At 40.5% G+C, this 21,545-nt stretch overlaps 1 protein-coding gene across 1 annotated transcript in view; it reads right to left on the bottom strand.

Moving 5' to 3' along the window:
- Positions 1–5,767, bottom strand: part of LOC117357346 (protein odd-skipped-related 1) — a 31,607-nt gene extending 25,840 nt beyond the window's left edge. Inside the window, exons 1-2 of the mRNA XM_033937782.1 lie at positions 5,636–5,767; positions 4,306–4,396 (exon numbers count right to left, since the gene is read on the bottom strand). The gene's annotated coding sequence lies outside the window, so the exon portion shown is untranslated. The remainder of the gene's footprint in view (positions 1–4,305; positions 4,397–5,635) is intronic.
- Positions 5,768–21,545: the final 15,778 nt, after the last annotated feature.

The raw sequence follows: 21,545 nt of genomic DNA on the forward strand, positions 1-21,545 counted from the left end.
GCCAGTGTGGTTAACGAGTGAGGTGAAGGAAGAAGTGGAAGAAGGATCCAACTGAAAATAATTAAAAACAACATAAGGAATGTCAAGTCAAATGCAAGGCGCTAATAAGGAGGGTGAAGAGAGACCTTGAAAAGAAGATTATGCTGGAAGCAAAAACAGACAATAAAAACCTTTTTTAGGTATATTAAAAGCACGAAGCCGGGAAGAAAATCAGTTGGACTGCTAGATGACCGAGGGATAAAATGAGTTCTCAGAGAAGAGAGATTTACCCCCTCTTTTACAAAGGTGCGCTACATATTAGCGTGTTCTAAACACACGCTAAATGCTAATGATTCAGCGCGCATTAAATCCACGCTAAAATGCTTAGCACGCCTTTGTAAAAGAGGGCCTAAATGAATTATTTGCCTCAGTCTTCAGTGAGGAAGATATAGGGGAGCTACTGGTGCCAGAAATGGAATTTAATTCTGATGAATTGGAGAAGCTCAAACAATCTCTGAAACACTGGATGATGTAATGGATCAGATTGACAAACTGAACAGTAGCAAATTGCCTGGAAGAATGGGCATTCAAGTGACAGATGAAATTTAATGTGGACAAATGCAAAGTGATGCACATAGGGAAGAATAACCCAAATCACAGTTACCAGATGCTAGGGTCTACCTTGGGTGGTAGTGCCCAAGAAAAGGATCTGGGTGTCATCGTCAACAATATGATGAAACCTTTTGCCCAATGTGCAGTGGCAGCCAAAAAAGCAAATAGGATGCTAGAAATTATTTAAAAAGATTAAGAATGTTATGCTCCTGTATCGCTCCATGGTGCGACCGCGCCTAAAGTATTGCGTTCACCCTTATCACAAGAAAGATATAACGGCACTAAAAAAGGTTCAAAGAAGAGCGACCAAGATGATAAAGGGGATGGAACTCCTCTCGTATGAGGAAAGACTAAAAGGTTATGGCTCGTTAGCTTGGAAAAGAGACGGCTGAGGGAAAATATGATTGAACTCTACAAAATCCTGAGTAGGGTAGAACAGTTACAAGTGGATCGATATTTTTACTCCATCAAAGACTAAGGGACACTCGATGAAGTTACAGGGAAATACTTTTTAAACCATAAGAGGAAATTTTTTCACTCAGAGAATAGTTAAGTTCTGGAACACATTGCCAGAAGTTGTGGTATGAGCGGATAACGTAGCTAGTTTTAAGAAAGGTTTGGACAATTTCCTGGAGGAAAAGTCCATAGTCTGTTATTGAGAAAGACATGGGGAAGCCACTGCTTGCTCTGGATCGGTAGCATAGAATGTTGCTACTCCTTAGGTTTTGGCCAGGTACTAGGGACCTGGTTCGGCCACTGTGTGAACGGGCTACTGGGCTTGATTGACCATTGGTCTGACCCAGTAAGGCTGTCTTCCTTACTTCCATTGCTTTCAATGGAAGTAAAATCCGGATGTCTCAATGTTATATGTGCATGAAAATAACTGTAAAAATAGGTCCTTTCACGACAGTGTTAACAATGACAAGATATTCACAACTCAGCGCTAGAGCTTTTAACACTGATGTACAAGCCACTGCTTTAGTGCCTTTAAATCTATTCTTATTGCACAAATAGGCAATGTTTTCCATAACAGCTAAAATAGTCAGTCTTAATAAGTGCGCTGTTTCCAGGAAGCATCATTCAAAATATGCTAAAGCTAGCCAGAAGTGCTCACTGTATGTATGAGCTCTACTAAGTTGTTATTCATGTTGTTCTGGGGAATTTTAATGCAATTTTACCTCTTCTAGAGCAGCAGCTTTCTCTGACCAGATTCATATGGAATTAGGTCAAATATGGGATCATTCTCTTCTTGTGAAGCCCAGCTAACAGGCTCATGATTTGTAAGGGCAGAACAGGTCAAGTGCAGCAGTGTCCTTTTTATGTGGACCAGGTGCAGAATAGAAATATTACTTCCTCCATATTCCAGCTTGGAGTAGTTGAAGTGGCATATTTTAGTCCATAACCTATTACTGTTGTTTTCTAGGCAAAGAGAAAAGAGCATTATGAACTTCTGATCTGAGAAAGAAGGGGTTACCTTCAAAAGCTAATCATAAACTACATTAACCCCCTCTTTTACAAACGCAGAGCGTGGGTTTTAGCGCCGGCAGTGGCGGTAACTGCTCGGATGCTCATAGGAATTCTTTGAGCGTCGGAGCAGTTACCGCCACTGCCGGCGCTAAAACCCACGCTATGTGTTCGAAAAAGTGGGGGTAAGTTAGTCCAATAAAAAAAGGTATTATTGTTTTCCTTTGTTTTTGTTTTATTTCTACATATTAACTCAAACTATAAAACTGGATGTAGGTAGAAAATTAAGAATACCTGATTACCAGTCAATGTATTGTAGACCGCTTTGGGTGAATCTCTTCATGAAGAGGCAATTAATAAATCCCAACAAATTAGTACATTTTTGTTCATCTTTCATACCAGATATCTAAGCCACTGCTTGCCCTGTATTGGTAGCATGGAATATTGCTACACCTTGGGTTTTGGCCAGGTACTAGTGACCTGGACTGGCCACCGTGAGAACGAGCTACTGGGCTTGATGGACCATGGGTTTGACCCAGTAAGGCTATTCTTATGTTCTTATCTATAATCTATTAGGAGTATGTAGCCAAAAAAATTTGCATTTGTTTAGTTTCCAATGTTGTTTCCAAGAATTTTCATGTTGTTATTTGTATTTCTTTGTTTCAGGTAAAATATCATAAAAGAATGTGCTTTATTGACAACTCAAGAGCAAACTCAAAATTTCATTTCAGGCAAAAAAACTGACATGGGATATTTTGCTGCCATTCTTCCTGTCATTAAAATGAATACACGTTCCTTATTTAATATATATATATCTAAGAGAGACTAACACCACAGCAATGAATATGCTTACAAGAAATCCTTAAGATATTTAAAAGTGAAATTTTGTGTCGTAGGTCATAAAAATCACACTTGAAGTTCCATCTTATATGTGAGATCTCAGTACTACTACTATTAATTATTTCTATAGCGCTACTAGACATAATAAGCGCTGTTCAGAGTCACAAAGAAGACAGTCCCTGCTCGAAAAAGCTTACAATCTACACTTCCCCCTCCCTATTCGCAGTTTCCACACTCGCGGTTTCACAAATTTGTGATTTTTTTTTTTTTGGGGGGGGGATAAACCATATTTTATCATGTTCCTGCCTCTCTCCCACCTTCCTCCCGGCATCCCGGCCTTACCTGGTGGTCTAGCAGGCTTTCGGGGCAGGAGCGATCTTCCTACGCTCCTTCTCCGTGTAGATCGCCAATAGGAAATGGCTGCTGTGAGCTCCCGCCATAGTCCGAAAGTTTGCTAGACCACCAGGTGAGGCCGGGATGCCGGGGGGGGAGGCAGGAGGGAGGCGGGGGTTGGTCAGAGCCGGACGAGAAGATATTCACGTTTTTTCTCCATTCGCGGTTCGGCTCTTCCCCTATCCCCCGTGAATACCGAGGGAGAAGTGTAAACAGACAAACAGGATGTCATGGATACAGTTAATGGGAATGGTTAATCTGTTGGCTGGGTTGGAGGGCAGTGTGGAGTAGGGTTATAGATTGAAGGCAGTAGGGTGCTGGTCTTTGGTGCTGTCTTATGTAAGAGGGGAGTGGTGTCTCAGAGCACTATACTGGCACCCTTAGCACTGCGCCTACTAGTTAAAATGCTAAAAACTAGAGAAATGCTGGGTCTAACCCTACTGCTAATTCTCAACATGAGCTTGGGAAAATTACTTTTAGCTGATATTGAAAGTTTAAATTCACTAGTGGTTGATGAGTTTATTTAAAAAAAAAATTATGCTGAGATTATTGGGCCGAAACTAAGGGCTCCTTTTACTAAGCCGCGTTAGGGCTTTAACGCGCGGAATAGCACGCGCTACAATGCCGTGCGCGCTAAAAGCTAACGCCAGCATTGAGCTGGCATTAGTTCTAGCCTTGTAGCACGGGGTTAGCATGCGCTAAAAATGCTAACGCACCTTAGTAAAAGGAGCCCTAAGACTGAACTGCCTGTATAATGAGTATGGGTGTGGATGGAGTTAGCGCAGGCTTTAAAGTTATCTGGATAACAGTGATATTCAGCTGCTATCGAGGTAAAAACTGTTTAATTTAGACCTGTTATTCAGGTCATATCACAGAGTGAATTGCTGGGAAATGAAAAGGTTATCCCAACAATGGTGATTGCTGCCAACCAATAAGTGGCTTTTCTGGATGTGATGCACACAAAACAGTCCTCTAACCCTTGGGATTTCAAAGGTTCCTAGAACAAAGTGGACATACCATCCAGGAACTGGGTATATCATCCAAGAAGTAGACATATCAAGCAGGAAGTGGACATGCTATCCAGGAAACAGCATTCAAAGATGAAGAGCTGAAAAGAGAGAAACTCCAGCAGTTAAGAATAATGTCAAACTTCTGCAATCTGGGTCCTGAATATGGATGAGCTAGACCAGTCTTCAATGTAACTCCAGTAGTAAAGATAAATTAGGATCAAATATGTATATTTTATATTACATTCATTTTATATGCAATGAGTGCAAGTGCTGTGTACCAGAGTGGGATAGGCCAGGGGTAGGTAATTCTGGTCCTCGAGAGCCGGAGCCAGGTCAAATTTTCAAGATATCCACAAAAAATATGCATGAGCTAGATTTGAATCTCAAGGAAGCAGTGCATGCAAATCCATCTCATACATATTCATTTTGGATATCCTGAAAACCTGACCTGGCTCCGGCTCTTGAGGACCGGAATTGCCTAACCCTGGGATAGGCAAAGACGCCTTAAGGTTGAAATTAGCAAATAAAAGGTTGATAGTAACATTGTTGGATTGTTGGTTTAATAATGAATTGACAATGAAGGTGACTCCTATAGACAACCAATAAAATTAAACAGTATTTCCATTTTCCAAATTAAAACCTGCTATAAATTCAAAAACATATTTTTAGTTGTTTCCATTGGCCAGGTGGAAAGTAGAATAAAACAGCGCCAAGATTGTAAGCTCTATTGCCACTTTCACCCTTTTCTCACTCCTTAGCACTTCTTCTTTTCAACCTAATTCTCTTCTGAGAAACCTCTATCAGCCCTTCTGTTTGAATTCCACCCAGTTCCTCTATCCTCATCTGTTTGTTTCTTCAGCCGATCCCTCAGCTACTTATCTTTGTATCAATGTGCATGCCTTCCCCAGCTTTCATTTAGTTCTGCTCTGTTCTCTCTTTTTCATTCCATATGTGTTCCCTCAGCCTCTCTTCCCCTCGCAACTCCTTAACAACAGTACAGTTCTTCTGTGTTGTGTGCTGTTAGTCCATTGCTCAGAGATTCCTTAGCCAGTCAATAAGTTGCAGAGGAGATAGGACCAATTGCTTATGAGACATCAACCTTGACTAAGGTTCTTTAGGAATAATTAACCAATGAGCTGCAGGGGGAGGCAGTACCTTAGCAACTTTGAGTCTTGTTTTGTTTCTGCAGCCTATTGGCTGGCTAAGCTTCCTTAGCAACGTCTGACCAATGTGCTGCAGTTATCATTGTATCCATTTTAATTTCAGCTGTGTTCTCCCTTTTATCTCTTCCCTCTGGCTCTGTTTCCTTCAGAACCCCTTTGCTACAGAGAGAGTACCTTAGGAAATGGAATTCTTCAAGCAGTCACCACTTTGTGTTCCTTCTGCCCTGATGGCTCTAGGATGTTGGGCCTGTCAGTCAGGAAACCTCTTGACTGCAGCACAGTTCTAGTCAGTTGCTCCAACAGTCTTTCTCAATGCATTCCAAACCTCACTCTGGTGCTCCAACAGTCTTTCTCAATGCATTCCAAACCTCACTCTGGTGCTCCAACAGTCTTTCTCAGTGTGTTTCAAGCCTCATTCTGGTGCTCTAATAAATTTTCTCTGTGCATTCCAAGCCCCGGATGACCCTCAAAATTATTTTTCCTGTACTCCAGACGTAGCTAAATCAAACCCGAAAACCATACATTCACCCCATTTTATCAAAATCCTTAGGACCGTTTTCAAGATCAAATTCAGAGTTCTGAGACAAACATACAAACATTCAATTATTGTTCTCTTTATATAATACGTCTAGCAGCACTATAGAATTGATAATAGTAGTAGTAGATCACTCTGCAACAAGTCATCTTGAATTGTGCAAGCAAAAATCTCTAATGATGGAGATATAAAATGAGAGTGCACCTGAACTTTTTAAAGATGATTTTTATATTAATGCTATTTCTTCTCCTCTTTTTTATTTCTTGAAAAATGGCAAAACTTGTAAACAGCTGGGCATAAATCTCCAATAACTGGGTCATCCTTAAATTGATGCCAGGTTTCAGTTATAAATACCAGGCTAGGCTGTTATTCAACAAGCCAGTCATTAACAACATCCACTTTATTGACAACTGATCTGGAATTTATATTTAAAATTGGTATTGGGGGAAGAATGGTTGGAACAAGATGGCTGACATGGATTTCTGAGTATGAGAGCTTTTTCTTCATTCATATTCCTCTTATCTTTAGGCCTTGTATTGGGAGGGGAGAAGGAAGGGCAGTAGTTATTTTTAGATGCAACTGTAGCTCCACATTCAGGCCCAATAGATTAACACATTTTATGCTCAGCTCTGACTGTTCAAAGGCCCATGAGCACAGCAATGGGACTGTTTGGTTGATGGAAGAAGTGTCTGAAAAGGCATCAGAGATATCTTTAAGCCTGGATGAATTACATGCTCCTCCTAATCCAGCTGCCAGAAGATCCAACCCAGTTAGGGAAATGCAGCAGTCGATGGAAGAAACATAGTAGGGGAAGTTGCCCCCAAAGACACTTGGAACATAGGGTGACTAGGCTGTTGATGGTGAGCAACCTCCAAGCTTTGTATTTTTACTTCAGCAACCAAAATCAGTTTCATTGGATTCCATTTGGCAATCATTTGGTAAGACTTATATCTTCAGCTTTCCTCTACAGGAATGACATACAAGAATTAAAACTGGGAGAGCTTAAGACTCAAATAGTGCAGGTTGAACAAGTGGTTGAATCTGCCTACCAAAATAAAGGTGCATTAATGAAGGATGTTAATTTATTTCATAATAAAATAGAGATTCTAGAAAATATCTCAAAGAAAATAAATTTTTGTTTTATCAAATTGCCAAAGTTAAAAATATATCACCTGAAGATATTCATTGAATATATGGTAGAGATGTTAAATATTCCAGTCACTACTTGCACCTGTACTGAATATCTATTATCTTCCTGGTATCCCTAAAGGCTCATATTCTATAAATGGCGCCTTAAGTTCGGCACCAATAGGCACTCTACTGGCACCTAACTTAAGTTGCAAACGCTGTTAAAGCATTTTACAATGGAAAATGTAGGCGCCTTCATCCCTGTAGGTGTGGCTAATGCCGGAAGTGGCATTAGGTGTCGTGAAATGCCTCCATAGGCATGATTCGTGTAAAAGGTAGGCGCCAGAAATGTAGGTCTTGAAAACCCTGGCCTACATTTCCGGTGCCTACCTTTTCCAAAGCCACGATTCTTTAAACGGTGCCGTCAATTGATTGACACGTAATCAGCAGCCACTTTTAAGGTGGCCACTGACAATGGTGTCATTTATAGAATCCAGGCCTAATAGTCTTTGCAACCAGAAATGTTGGAAGATTCATTGTAACCTAGACAACAGGATTATAATACTGATTTAAGAACATTTCTTGACACTTCTATAGAGAAGCAAGCTGTTCCAATTACTTTAATAGCGACTTTGGTATCTGAGGTTGATAAAGATAAAATAGTGAGATTGTTTTTTCCACACAGAGATCTACCCTTATGTGGTTTAAAAATACAAATTATTCCAGATGTTGCATGCTTAACATGAAAGATGAGGCAAGAATTCCTTCTATTGTGGCCAAAAGTACTTCAACTACTGTAGGAGCTACTTTCCTACTGAAGTACTCATGTAAATGTGTGATTAAATATAAAGAAGTGAAGTATATGTTTTTGACTCCTCCCAAAAGCTAGAAGATACTTTGTGCTTCTAGGCTTCTTGTCCAATATGAAGGATTGTAGACACATTGTCAGTTCTTTCTTTCTTATTTTCCTATACTTTTGTATTCTTTCTGCCTTTATATGTAACCTCCACCCCCATTTATTTGAGTGCTGCAAGATGAGTAACATAAGAACATAAGAATTGCCGCTGATGGGTCAGACCAGTGGTCCATCGCGTCCAACAGTACGCTCACACGGCGGCCCCCAGGTCAAAGACCAGTGCCATAACCGAGACCAGCCTCACCTGCGTACATTCCGGTTCAGCAGAAACTTATCTAGCCTTGTCTTGAATCCCTGAAGGGTGTTTTCCCCTATAACAGACTCCAGAAGAGCGTTCCAGTTCTCCACCAGTCTCTGGGTGAAGAAGAACTTCCTTACGTTTGTACGGAATCTATCCCCTTTTAACTTTAGAGAGTGCCCTCTCGTTCTCCCCACCTTGGAGAGGGTGAACAACCTATCTTTATCTACTAAGTCTTTCCCTTCATTATATTGAATGTTTCAATCATGTTCCCTCTCAGCCTCCTCTTTTCAAAGGAGAAGAGGCCCAGTTTCTCTAATCTCTCATTGTATGGCAACTCCTCCAGCCCCTTAATCATTTTAGTCGCTCTTCTCTGGACCCTTTCGAGTAGTACTGTGTCTTTCTTCATGTACGGCGACCAGTGCTGGATGCAGTATTCCAGGTGAGGGCGTACCATGGCCCGGTACAGCGGCATGATAACCTTCTCCGATCTGTTCATGATCCAATTCTTAATCATTCCTAGCATTCTGTTCGCCCTTTTCGCCGCTGCCGTGCATTGTGCAGACGGCTTCATTGACTTGTCGTCTAGTACTCCCAAGTCTTTTTCCTGAGGGGTCTCTCCAAGTGTCGCCCCGGACATCTTGTATTTGTGTGTGAGATTTTTGTTACCGACATGCATCACCTTACACTTATCCACGTTGAACCTCATTTTCCATGTCGCTGCCCATTTCTTGAGTGTGGTTATGCCACGTTGCAGATCTTCACAATCCCCCTGCATCTTCACTACTCTGAATAACTTCGTATTAGGACAAACAAAATCTTATTATCCTAAGAACAATCGATTGCTGTTTTTGCTTATATTGCAGCTTATTAGATTTATAACTTTCTCTGTTCCCTGATTCCTGAAAATTGATTAACTCAATACAATTTATTCATATATAATTCATATTGAATTAGGTATTAATATCTTGATCCGGCACCCTGGCAAATTTTCGATCATAACGATCAAAATTCATAACTGAAATTTTATTAACTCCCCATTTCCAACAACATATTTCCCCAATATTAAAAATAAAAGGTTATTCTAGCCAATGTTTAACATAAGTAAGTCCTCTCCAATTTTAAAACAAACCCCATAAAACTCCCAAAAATCTTGCCTGAAGCTCTCATATCCCACCTGGAACCTTGAAAGCACATAAAATTATCAAAACACTCTCCTTCAAACCACAGACAGCAATTATGCACAAAGATTCTCACAAACTTTCTAAGTCTGACCGAAGTCAAACAATTACCCTGTATTACAAAAAGAAAAACAACAAAAATACAACAGTTGCAAAAAAACAATCTTTGAACCAACTAAACTTAACTGCCCTTGATGGATAGACTGGAAGGACTATGCAGGTTTGTGTCTGCCATCGTTTATTATGTAGCTCTGAAACAGCAATAAAGTTAATAAACCCAAGTTCATTAGACAGGTAAAAAAATACCATAGATTTTTCAATGGTTTCATTGAATCAGATTCCAATTATCTTCTAAAGGCACTGTTACACCCCTACTTCAAAACTCCTTTATATTATTTTAGGTTACTGTGAAGATTTCATTTAAAAAGACCTCACACAATGAACCACCTGCATTATTAATACATAATATGTCTATATAGTTATGTTTATAGAGACACCCACAGAGAAACACTCCTTTTGAAGTGTTCAACTTGTATATACTTTTAGTACTATACCTCTTTCCAGACACCCTGCTGGCTACACCATCAGTATACAAATGTTCCTAGTTCTGTAAGGAAAACTGAAGGGATAGAGGAAGAAATTGATTTCTTTACTATCCCTAATAAAGGTAATCTGACTGACCCCTTGCAGTCTTATTTTGGAGAAGTTGACCAGTAGGATTACTTTGTTTTATTTGGGCTTCATAATGCTAGGATCCTCTTCTTATCTTGATTTTAGAAAACTATTGAAGACTCAACTGTTTGAAAAATTTGTATCCTAACTGGTTGTTTCGTTTAATAATGTCTATGCTTCTGTCTTGCAATGTATCTTCTTTTAAATTGTATTTTTACTGTATGGTCAGTTCTTATTTGTTGTAATTCGATAAGAACCATTCTTTTAAATTGCATTTTTCTTTTAAATCATATTTTCAACTGTAGGACCAATTCTTATTTATTGTATTTTGTTTTGAATTGTTTTTTCCTTTTAAATTGTACTCTCCACTGTATGACTTGTGCTTTTTTGTTGTAAACCGCCTAGAACCATTTTTGGTATATAAAAATAAAATTATTATTATTATTTTATCTATCAAATTATTAATTGCCAGCTTGAATAATAGGCCCAAGGATGATATCTACAACATAAATCACAAACTACAGAAGACAAGCATAAGGCTCCTTTTACGAAGCTGCGTTAACGGCTTAACATTAGCATTCGCATTCCCGTCACCTGCAACTGAAAGCTAATCACCATCAATCAATAATCACACAACTCAGTTTTATTGGAATAAATATTTGGCCGCAGCTTTATTATCTATCTGAATATTATCTTCACTTACAATGCAATCTGTGTCCAAAAACCAACAAACCCCCAATGCATATTTCACACACCCCAAGGGAGCTATTCGGTGTCGAAACTAGCTCCAGTTAAGTCTTTAAATTTATAACATTCCCCCAAACGGCCCACGGTGACGCAAGGCCATGCTTCCCCTCCCCTCCCCCCCAAACATGACCCACGGTGACGCAAGGTCATGCTTCCCCTCCCCCCAAACATGATCCACGGTGACGCAAGGTCATGCTTCCCCTCGCAGCGGTATCGCATACGAGTGTCACATTTATTTATTTATTAACTGCTCATCTCCCAGATCCAACTGGGCCAAACCCCATTTTCCGCCCCACCCAAAGCTGCGACCACCTCCCCCCCAACCCCATAAGCTCCACCAAACCCACTCAAGTTGACATATAACATGTAAACCCCCCACCCCACCCCACAACACTGACACAAAACATAACATCAGCACAAATGGGAGGGAGGGAGGGATAATCTTTTCCTGAAGAGACTACTCTACTGTTCCCCTTTCCTCACAGAATTCACTCCAGAGTGCCACAACATCCAACCAATCACATGACTGCTCCACCCCATCACCTTAGCAACCTCCCTAATCATTTTTCTTTCTTACAAGCTCTATCTATTAACCCTTTCTTACCTCCTCTTATAAAATTGTCAATCCTTATTCTACAGACCCTTGATAACACCTCATATATTCCCCTCACTATCTGTCCCCCCTCCCATTTTACCCACACCATCATTCAATAAATATTACCAGCCGGTGACATCAACTCAGCTAATGTTATATCACACCAGATGAATCTGGTGTTCTTCTTAACATTAGCATTCGCATTCCCGTCACCTGCAACTGAAAGCTAATCACCATCAATCAATAATCACACAACTCAGTTTTATTGGAATAAATATTTGGCCGCAGCTTTATTATCTATCTGAATATTATCTTCACTTACAATGCAATCTGTGTCCAAAAACCAACAAACCCCCAATGCATATTTCACACACCCCAAGGGAGCTATTCGGTGTCGAAACTAGCTCCAGTTAAGTCTTTAAATTTATAACATTCCCCCAAACGGCCCACGGTGACGCAAGGCCATGCTTCCCCTCCCCTCCCCCCAAACATGACCCACGGTGACGCAAGGTCATGCTTCCCCTCCCCCCAAACATGATCCACGGTGACGCAAGGTCATGCTTCCCCTCGCAGCGGTATCGCATACGAGTGTCACATTTATTTATTTATTAACTGCTCATCTCCCAGATCCAACTGGGCCAAACCCCATTTTCCGCCCCACCCAAAGCTGCGACCACCTCCCCCCCAACCCCATAAGCTCCACCAAACCCACTCAAGTTGACATATAACATGTAAACCCCCCACCCCACCCCACAACACTGACACAAAACATAACATCAGCACAAATGGGAGGGAGGGAGGGATAATCTTTTCCTGAAGAGACTACTCTACTGTTCCCCTTTCCTCACAGAATTCACTCCAGAGTGCCACAACATCCAACCAATCACATGACTGCTCCACCCCATCACCTTAGCAACCTCCCTAATCATTTTTCTTTCTTACAAGCTCTATCTATTAACCCTTTCTTACCTCCTCTTATAAAATTGTCAATCCTTATTCTACAGACCCTTGATAACACCTCATATATTCCCCTCACTATCTGTCCCCCCTCCCATTTTACCCACACCATCATTCAATAAATATTACCAGCTGGTGACATCAGCTCAGCTAATGTTATATCACACCAGATGAATCTGGTGTTCTTCTTTAGCGCATGTGACTTTTAGTCACGTGCTACCCCCGCGCAAGCTGAAAAACTATTGCTTGCTCAAGAGGAGGCGGTAGCGGTTAGTGCGTCCGGCGGTTTAGTGCACGCTATTACGCGTTAAACCGCTAAGGCGGCTTCGTAAAAGGAGCCCATAACAAGATAAAAACATCTGTTGCTATACTTTGAAGCACTGATTACTGAAACGCAAAGGTATCCCAACAAACTCACTAATTATGTGTGTATTGTTCAGCATTCAGATTTTTTCCTCACATTAATTCTCACATGCCTACATTGGCTGCACTTGCTGTTCATGTGGATTCACACACCAGCACTGAAACTCATGTTTCAATAGAATACACAGACTTCCTTATTCTAGAAAAGTGTGCAAATTTATGGGCTCCTTTTATCAAGCCGCGCTAGCGGTTTAACACGCGTTAAACCGCTGGCTGCGCTAGCCGCTAACGCCTGCCTTGAGCAGGCAGTAGTGTTTTGGCCAGGGCGGGGGTTAGTGCATGATTAAAAGTCACACGCTCTATCCCCGCTAGCGCGGCTTGATAAAAGGAGCCCTATGTGTACAGCCTATAGAATAAGTTTGGTTGCATGTGTAACTTAATGACTTAATTAGCTGCAAATTGGTTTTGATCAGTTATTGGTTATAATTGGCACAAATAGGCAGTAATTTGCATTTAGGGCCTTGTTCTATTCATGGTGTCCAAAAAATCAACACCAACTAGAATGATGCTTAGTGTTATTCTACAAGGTGCGCATACCTTTTATAAAATCATGCTTAGGACCGGATTCTCTGTAGGGCGCCAATATCAGTGGCTGCCTAAAAAGTGGCCTTTTATCATGTGTCAATCACACAATGGCGTCATATAGAGAATCACGCCTCCGAGAAAGATAGGTACTAGAAATGTAGGCCAAGGTTTTCCAGGCCTACATTTCTGGTGCCTCTCTTGCCTTGAATTGTGCCTACGTATGTGCTTTATGGTACCTAATACCAGTTCTGATGTTAGCCAGGCCCACTGTGGATTTAGGCACCATAAAGCACGATACAGACGCCTTTTATTTAGGCACTGGTAGATACTTTAACATTGTGGGTTTTTGCCATTTTAAATGGTGTTTTTTAATTAATTAACAGTGCCAATATGTATTATATAAGTTAGGCGCACCCATTTAAACCAGCTAAAACCAGGCCTAAGTGCCTATGCCTATGTTGTACATGAATCGGGCATGTTCTATAACAATGTACCTAACTTTTAGGAATGCCATGATCCTCCCCTGACCATGGACCCTTTTCAAATTTGTGTACTGGAACTGACAGATACTCTTTATAGAATTGCACTTTCTGAGTTGTGCATGCAACTTTTAATTAATGCCAATTAGTATCAATTATAAGGTGTTAGTTACCAATTTTCAGCACCGATTAAGTTAATAAATTAATTTGTATGCGAACATCAGCTACATGTGACGATATGCATATACAGTACAACCTTAGGCGTCATATACAGAATTTGGGGGTTACTGCATAACTACCTAGGGACGGTATTCTATAAATTGTGTGCTCTAATTCCAGAGTATGCAACTTCAAGGAAGTTTTGGACCTAGAAGAGGCCTATCAGAGAGTTACATTCATGGGTTCTCAAAGTCTAGCATTTAACACCTAACTACTTACAGTTAGATGCAAGCATTTGAACCAGCCGTTGAGCTAGTGTATGTGCTCATACCTAAAGTTAGGCTAACATCTTATAATGCATTTGTGCGCAGAACTGCCATTATAGAATTTGAGCTTAATTCTAATCATCCTGGTGGCTGACTTTAGGCAATGTAAAGATATTTTCCCCTAGAATCAGGGACAGCCCTATAATAAGGCCAACAGCAGACTAGTGGCCAGCATTTCGGTCTCACACACCTTCCTCAATTCAAGGACTATGCAGCGATTTAAGATACCGTTTCCATCCTAAACTAAACTAAACCTTAAGTTTGTATACCGTGCCATCTCCACAAGCGTAGAGCTCGGCACAGTTTACAGGGTTAGGTTGAAAAGGAGCTACAATGAAGGGTTATAGGAAAGGAGCTAGGAAGATAAAGAGGGACAGGGAACCAAAAAGCAGGAAGTGTTAGATTTTTGAAAAGAGCCAAGTTTTCAGGTGTTTGCGGAAGGATTGGAGGGAACTTGAAACTCTGAGCGGGGATGTGAGGTTATTCCAGAGTTCTGTGGTTCTAAAGGGGAGGGATGTTCCTAGTTTTCCTATGTGGGATATACCTTTTGTAGAGGGGAATGATAGTTTCAGTTTTGGGGAGGATCTAGTGGAATTAGGGTTAGAGGAATTCCAGAAGAGTGGGATAACGGGAGGGAGGATGCCATGTAGGATCTTGAAGGCTAAACAGGCACATTTAAAGAGGACTCTGGAGTGAACTGGGAGCCAGTGAAGTTTGGACAGGAGTGGGGAGACGTGGTCGAACGTGCCTTTTGCGAAAATAAGCTTGGCCGCAGCGTTCTGGATTAGCTGAAGTCTATGGAGTTTTTTTTTAGTTAGGCTTAAATAGATGGAGTTGCAATAATCCAGTCTAGAGAGGATGGTGGATTGAACAAGGAGAATGAAGTGAGAATGATGAAAGTACGATCTCACTTTCCTCAGCATATGAAGACTAAAGAAGCATTTTTTTACCAAGAAGTTGAGGTGGTCATTGAAGGAGAGAGAGGAGTCTATGATGATGCCAAGGACTTTGCTTGTACTGTACATCAGAAGAGGATGTTTAACTCCACCTTCGAGTTCCTAGGACCACATATCTGGAATAGTCTACCTGCCTATCTGCGACAACTCCCCACACACTGCCTTTTCAGGGAAAGATTAAAGACGTATCTCTTCCCCCGAGTAGTCTCAACTCATCCCAGTCCTCTTTATCCCACAGACTGCCACCCTAAAACTAACGTAACAATGTTAAATTCATTTATCTCTAACACTATATCACAAATGTAACTCATCTTGCTGCAAGCCGCAATGATTCCCTGTTGAAAACTGCAGGATATAAGAAGTTGTATTGTATTGTATTTATTGAGGGAGCGGTAACTTGCTGCTGGCCAGCCCACCTACTGGACAGCTCTCTCTGCCACTCCCCGTCCCGGCATCTAATCTTTTCCCCCTCTCTCCCCCCTATTGGCATTTTTATCTCTCCGCTCCTCCCCCCTGTCGGTGGCGGCAGTGATTTACAGAGCAACCCTGCCGCGAAACATGGTTCTTGAGTTTGTCTGGCAAGATTTATTGTTTTGCTTTAAACATGGGTGACCTGGGCCTAAAAGGAGTGGTGTGCGAGGCTCTGCTGTCATTTACTGTGTTACTGAAGCTACTACCCTCTAAGAAACTACTACTGTAAGCAGCTGGCCAGTCTTGCCTAATAGTTGAGGCAGCCCTTGCCTCATCCCTATTTTGGATGCTCTGGGGGAGCACCAGGTAATCCCTTGCCTCAGGCAGCAGATTGCCTTGAGCCATCTCTGCCTAGAATGCACAACTTATATATATATATATATATATATAAAGAAAAGTACAATATTTTTTTTAAAAAAAGCTAAACCCAACTTTCCATTCACTTCCTGAGGATGGTGGCTGTGTCACAGTGGGAAAGGCAGCAATGCATTATGTAAGTCAAATGCCTTCCATCAAGGAACATATTTTACATTCTCTGAGTTCTCCTTAAAGGATGAGTAAGGTAGAAAGAAAGAGAAAAGAACATAAGAATATAAGAACGGCCATACTGGGTCAAACCAGTGGTCCATCTAGCCAAGTTTTCTGTTTCCAATAGTAGCCAATCCAGGTCAAGTACCTAAAGTAACCCAAATAGTAGCATCATTCCATGCTATCGATCCAGGGCAAGCAGCGGCTTCTCTAACAAGGCCACTCCTCAATAACAGACTATGGACTTTTTCTTCAGGAACTACAATCGTCTGTACTATCTGAAGACTGGAGGGTGGCCAATGTTACACCGATTTTTTAAAAGGGGTTCCAGGGGAGATCCGAAGAATTACAGTCCGGTAAGCCTGACCTCAGTGGCGGGCAAAATAGTGGAAACAATTATAAAAAATAAAATTGTGGAACATGTAGACAAACATGGCTTAATGATACAGAGTCAGCATGGGTTCAGCAGAGACAGGTGTTTCCTCACCAATTTGCGTGACTTCTTTGCTCACTCATACCGCCATCACAAATCCTTTATTCAGTCTCTCCAGTCTTCTCCCAGCCTCTCGTGTCCCTCTCCAGCCTTCCCTAACTTCGAAGGTGTAAATAAACATGTGGATAAAGGTGAGCTGGTGGATGTAGTTTAGATATCCAGAAAGGTTTTGACAAAGTTCCTCATGAGAGGCTCCTGAGAAAATTAAAGAGTCATGGGATAGGAGACAATGTTCAATTGTGGATTAAAAATTGGTTATTGGACAAAAAACAAAGGGTAGGGTTAAATGGCCATTTTTCTCAATGGAGGAGGGTACATAATGATATGATGCAGGAATCTGTACTGGGACCGGTGCTATTTAACTTATTTATAAATGATCTGAAAATTGGATGATTAAATTTGTACATGACACTAAACTGTTCAAAGTTGTCAAAATACATACGGACTGTGAAAAACTGCAGGAAGACCTTAGGAAATTGGAAAATTGGGCATCCAAATGCAGATGAAATTTAATGAGGACAAATGCAAAGTGATCCACTTTAGGAAGAATAATCCAAATCATAGTTACTGGATGCTAGGGTCCACCTCACCGGCCTGTGGTAAAAGGCTCTACCGCAGCTTGATAAAAGGAGCCCTAAGTCCCAAGGAGCTGCAATGGGAAATGAACTCACAACCTCAGGGAACTGCTCTAACAGTTAGGCTACTCCTCCACTCCAGCTAGAGCAATTCCAAAGAAAATTAAATCTTTTTAAGCCTTCCAAACAACAATTTAAGCTGTTAAATTTAATTTAATTTCAAATTCATATTACTTTAATTACATCAAGATGAGATTGTATGCATTACATTGCTTTTTACTATTTATTTCAAATACCAGAGTTAACACAGTAAAAACTTAAGACTTTAGCTGCTCTTACTCATTTCAAGAGGAAGCAGTCCACAAATTTCTATTAAATTGGATGGATAGTCTATTGGACTGGCCCAACAAGCTAGATTTGAGTTCTTTGGCTGCCAGGATGCTTTTTTTTTTGTTTGATTTTACTGCAGTTGCCGTTTGCTTCTACCTCCAGAAGCAATAAGCCAGTCCTATATGCTAAAGTGTTCATTGCCGTAAAAGTTTTGAATTTGTCAGTTTTCACACTGAGCATAAGTGTTTTGCGGAGGTCATGGGTTGCAAAAAAATAAGTTTTCAAAAATTCATAAGAAAAAGTCAAATAAAGAAGTTCAAAGACATATGCCTCTCTAAACAACCAGTGGGATTCAAAAGTATAGACCGTTTGGGCCAAATTCTGTAAGAGGAGCCTAAATTGGTGCTTACATTAATGAACCCCCTCCCCCCCCTTTTTTTATGAAGCTGCATTAGGGTTTGTTATTGCAGGCCATGGCAGTAAAAGCTCTGATGTTCATGGGAATTCTATAAGCGTCAGAGATTTTACAGCCATATCCTGCGATTAAAAAGCCGTAACGTGGCTTCATAAAAGGGGTGGGGAGGGTAAATGAGGTTTAACAATCTTTAACAGCTCATTCACTCTTTAGTCATGTCACATATCGACTACTGTAACTCACTGTACCAAGGTATAATGAGAAAGAAATTTGATGACTCCAAATATTCCTTCGTGATGCGCATTGGTTATCCATAATATACCGTATCACCTTTAAACAAACCTTACTTACAAAACCAAACACACAATACCTGCATTCATTGATAAACATCTGATTCCTTATTCTTCCACCAGAACACTACGATCCAATAACCAGAATTCATTAGAAATTCCCTGTACCCGCGAACTATTCTATGATACCACCCGAAAGGCAATCTTCTCGGTTACTGCTCCCTCGCTTTGAAACGCATTACCACTAGATATCAAGCTAGAACCTTCTCTGGCAAAATTCCGTTCCAGAATCAAAACCTTTTTCTTCAAGGATTCCTACAACACCAGAGATCTCTCCTCTTCTCCAAACATGGATAAATACATTAGCAGAGAACAACAAACGCTTCCTAAGAAACAACCCCCTTCCTCTCGTGCTTTTCCATCCCCCCTCATCACTTTTGTTTTAGTTACTGTATAACTTTATATAATTTTACTCCCCAGTGTTCTTTCCCTCTGCCAATGTCTGTTCTTGTTCATTTTTAGTCCCCTGTTTTATTTGATCTTACATGATCTTATTTTTAATTGTCTTTGTCATTTTTGTTTTACCATATTTACTTTAATAATTCTTGTTGGAAACCATTTAGCTATTTTCCTGATAGATGGTATATAAAATGATAAATAAACTTGGAAACTTGAATAATTTGGAAAAAAAATAATTGGCTGATGGGCACCTAACCGATTTTTAGCGGCGCTTAACACTTAATGGGTATGTTTGGGGGCAGAGATAGAGATAGGCGCCTGCAATATAGGTCAGTAAAACCCTGCCTTACATTACTGGCACCTAATTTTTGTGATAGGCGCTGTTAGGTTGCGATTCTAAGTGTGATTGATATGCGGCCAGTGCCTTTTTTCAAGGCGCCCGCTGATTTGGGTGCCATTTACAGAATTCAGTCCTTCATGTCTATGAATCCTGAAAATAATTCAAATTAGTTAATTTGGATCAGTATCAGTCATTTATGGCAGTACATGCGGAGTTTTCATAGCCCACAGTATCTTACAAAGAACTAATGTAGTTTATTATTTTTGATTTCTAGGAAACTGCAAGAAAAAGTTTTTGGGTGTTTTGCTCTTGTTATTCAACAAGAAGTAATTTTTTCCCCAATATTTATGTTTCCTGCTTGTTTTAGTTTTTTTGCAGTATTTTACATGTGCAAATGCATTTTACATATAAGGCTCAATATTCAACTGTAGCACTCGGCATTTTGTTGATTGACACTGGTGCTGTGCCCAAAAATTCATCCGTCCAGAACTGTAGATGGAACGGGCTATAAATATTTTAAATAAATAACTGACAGGCCATATTTAAGCTTCAGTACTGAATTTCCAAGTATGTGGATCCAAGTAAAGCATAGCTGGTTAAGTGCAATATTCAGCACTTAACTTGCTAAGGCGCATCGCATAAAAATAGGACTGACTTTTTGGCAATCCAATTTATATGGTTACCTTGGCCAGTTAGATGCTAAGGGCTCCTTTTATCAAGGTGCGCTATGGGAGTTAGCACGTCGGACATTTCATCACACGCTAACCCCCACGGCAAGCCAAAATACTAACGCCTCATCAATGGAGGTGTTAGCGACTAGCGCGGAAGGCGGTTTAACATGTGGTATTCCACGCGTTAAACCCCTACCGCGCCTTGATAAAAGAACCCCTAAATAATGGCACTTAACTGGCTAAGTGTTGACTCAGTCCCCCCCCTCTGGAATGCCCCCCAAATAGTTGGTTTAGAAATAGGACATTTTCTGCAGTACTAACCAGTTAAGTTCCACTGAAAACAACCAGTTAGACCACAACCAGTGATTTAACTAGCCATGAAATTCCAAAAGAATAGTGATATGTAAATACAATAGAGTCCCAATGGCAAGGAATTATTTCCTAAACTTTTTATTGACTTGACCTGACATGGACTGTATTTTGGCTCAGAGAGTCTACCTCAGGGGTACATTTTGTGTCAGTTGAGGCATAGTCTCATGAGCTGGAAGGAAATCACTGCCTCAAGGGCAACAAAAGTGCTTGTTCTTGTACACGGCATGGTTGACTTCACTTTGATTAGTGACCCGGTCATTTTTATGTACACAAACATTTCTATAAGCATGGAAAATAAATGAATATGTAAGATTACACTCCCTAGTGATTTCTCTGTTTACAGGGGTAAAATGTGATATCTTCTATACCGTAGTGTTCTGCAGTGGCAGTTATTTTAGTCCAGGAAAAAATAAATAAATAAATAACCCTTGCATTGTTATTAGGGTTCACTACTTTTTAAAAGACCAAGATAAAATAAAATAACATATGGCAAAAGATACTGCCTGTTTCTAAACCCTGACAGATGTACAACATTTTTCATCTTGCTATTCAGAGGGATCCATGTCATCCACATAAGGATTTCAGTAGCTGTGTTTAACGAGTGCAGTTCAAAGCCACTGGACATGAACAAGAATTGTGGCTTTGAACTTGGGGGAACTAATTTGTAAAGCAGAAGGTTAACAAGATGAAGTTGGCCATATCAGGGACCATGGCATAACTAGAAACTCAGGGACAAGAAAAGTAGGCTCATACTGATGACATGATATGATGGCATCTGACTGTTGGATATGAACAGGTTAAGACAAATGGACTGAATCATATTAATGATGTTGTTTTTAAGTGCCGTTGTATCGATGTCAATGCTTCATGACTCTGTGAATAGTTGTCTTAAACCAAGGCTCTCTTTTACAAAGGTGCGCTAAGTGTTTTAGTGCAGATTTAGCACGCGCTACATCAGTGGTCTCAAACTCGCGGCCCGCCAGGTACTATTTTGAAGCCCTCGGTATGTTTATCATAATCACAAAAGTAAAATAAAACAGTTTCTTGATCATGTGTCTCTATAGCTATAAATTACAACATTATTATTAAGACTTAGACAAAAGGAAAGATTTATAAACTATTAAAGAGTTTAACCTCATGCAAAATTGTCATTTATTTAATAAGATGTTAACTATTTTTTCTGCGGCCCTTCAAGTACCTACAAATCCAACATGTGGCCCTGCAAAGGGTTTGAGTTTCAGACCACTGCGCTACATCAACGTGTGCGCTAACCGCTAATGTGTCCATAGGATAACATACACGT

The sequence above is a fragment of the Geotrypetes seraphini genome, chromosome 3, assembly GCF_902459505.1.
Source record: "Geotrypetes seraphini chromosome 3, aGeoSer1.1, whole genome shotgun sequence".
Lineage (NCBI taxonomy): Eukaryota > Metazoa > Chordata > Amphibia > Gymnophiona > Dermophiidae > Geotrypetes > Geotrypetes seraphini.